Source organism: Mus pahari, chromosome 16, assembly GCF_900095145.1.
Source record: "Mus pahari chromosome 16, PAHARI_EIJ_v1.1, whole genome shotgun sequence".
Classification (NCBI taxonomy): Eukaryota; Metazoa; Chordata; class Mammalia; order Rodentia; family Muridae; genus Mus; species Mus pahari.
The window spans coordinates 66,884,310-66,886,605 of NC_034605.1; the positions used below are offsets into that span (position 1 = coordinate 66,884,310).

Consider the following 2,296-nt stretch of genomic DNA (forward strand, 5'->3'; position numbering starts at 1 on the left):
TGCCAGCAAATCTGTTGGAACCTCCTTCTACAGAAGACCAGTTGAAACAACTAGCCTCTTGGGACTGAGAAACTTCCCTATTCTTGGACTTCCAGTGCACAGCTGACCTATGTTGGGTTATTTGGACTACCGATGGGTGACTGCCACAAATCCAGCTCAAAGAACTGCAAAGCCTAGAGGCCTGTTCTGTCAGGGCACGTGTGCACTAAGCATTTTTTCCATTGTGTTCCTCGTTGTGGGTAAGACTCGCCCTCGGAAGCTGTGATTTACTCTTGAAGGAGCAGAAGATGTCGCTCACCAGCTTTTTACCTGCACTCACTCAGCTATTTCAGGACCAACTTGAAGCTGAAGAAAGGGCAAGAACTCAGAGATCACAGCAGACCTCTCTGGTTTCCTTTCGAAGAGAGCCTCCCTCATTTGGATTCAGGAAAGGCTGGATTCCGGGGTTGCTGGAGGATTTTGGAGATGGAGGTGCTTTCCCTGAAATCCATGTGGCCCAGTATCCTCTGGATATGGGTAAACAGAAAAAAAATCCAATGCTCTGCCCATTCAGTTCGATCATGAAGGGAAAATTAAATATGATATAATTGCTCGACAGGGACATTCCAAAGACAAGGTCATTTATAGCAAATATACTGACCTAATTCCAAAGGAGGTTATGAATCCAGACGACACAGACCTACAAAGGCCTGATAAAGAGACGGTTAAAGAAATAACAGAAAGGACAAGAATAGCCTTGGAGAAGATAATATCAAGGAAGGTTGATGCGGCCAAACCTGTTCATGCAGCTGAGAAGTATAGCCCTGCTAAGTATATCTACTACACGCCATCTCAACAAGGAGGATCATTCAATTCTGGACCTAAACAGAGGGTTATTCAGATCGTAGAAATGCAGAAAGACCCAATGGAGCCTCCGAGATTCAGGATTAATAAGAAAATTCCCCGTGGACCACCGTCTCCTCCTGTACCTGTCATGTACTCGCCTCCTCGGAAGAGGACTGTGAAAGAACAGCAGGAGTGGAAGATCCCTCCATGTATATCCAAGTGGAAGAACTCGAAGGGTTATACGATTCCACTGGAGAAACGGCTGGCTGCTGATGGAAGAGGACTTCAGACTGTCCACATAAATAAAAAATTTGGCAAACTAGCTGAAGCGCTATACATTGCTGAGCGGAAGGCTCGAGAAGCGGTGGAAATGCGAGCCCAAGTAGAGAGAAAGGTGGCTCAAAAAGAAAAGGAGAAACATGAACAGAAACTTAGAGAAATGGCCCAGAAAGCCAGAGAAAGGAGAGCTGGGATCAAAACCCACGTGGAAAAAGAGGATGGCGAGGCCCGTGAAAGAGATGAAATCCGTCGAAAAGAGAGGCAGCATGACCGGAACCTTTCCAGGGCAGCTCCTGATAAGAGGTCAAGACTACAGAGAAATGAAAATCGAGATATCAGTGAAGTCATTGCTCTTGGTGTGCCCGATCCTCGAACTTCCAATGAAGTTCAATATGACCAAAGGCTCTTCAACCAATCCAAGGGTATGGGCAGTGGATTTGCAGGTGGAGAAGATGAAATTTACAATGTTTATGATCAGACCTGGAAAGGTGGCAAAGAAATGGCTCAGAGTATCTACAGGCCCAGTAAAAGTCTGGCTGGGGACATGTATGGTGATGACCTTGAAACCAGGATAAAGACCACCAGATTTGTTCCTGATAAGGCATTTTCTGTTTCAGACCTTAGACAGAGAGGCCGAGAAGGACCAGTTCAGTTTGAGGAAGATCCTTTTGGTTTGGACAAGTTTTTAGAAGAAGCAAAACAGCACCGTGGCTCTAAAAGATGCTTTGATAGCAGTCACCCCAAGGTACATGAGGATGAAGGCAAGAAGCAGAGGAAGGAGTAATGGGCCTCTTAAAACTAAATCTGACATTTACGGCAGAGGACTGCCTGGACTGGCCTCAGTGAGAGAAGATGTACCTAACCCTCAAGACACTTGAGACCCCAGGGAGTGGGGATAACCTCTTGAAGCAGGGGGAAGAAGAATGAGATGAACTGTTGGAGGGAGGGCATGGAGGGGAATAAAGACTGGACTGTAAAAAAAATTAAAGATTAAAACAAACAAACAAACAAAAACCCCAAAAAACAAATCTGTGATAGATCCCCGCACTCTGTTTTATTTCAGGAGATAGAAGGGAGTAGTTATTTATAAAGAATGGGTTATGTTTGTGCTTCTCCAATCTTGCAGCACTTACAGAAGACACTGCCCCACACAGAATTGAGACTACTTCCTTGTGTGTGACAGTAATCCAGG

The 2,296-nt window shown here is 45.3% G+C and overlaps 1 pseudogene; it reads left to right on the top strand.

Annotated features, from left to right (window-relative positions):
• Positions 1–287: 287 nt before the first annotated feature.
• LOC110334178 lies at positions 288–1,888 on the top strand (annotated as a pseudogene).
• Positions 1,889–2,296: the final 408 nt, after the last annotated feature.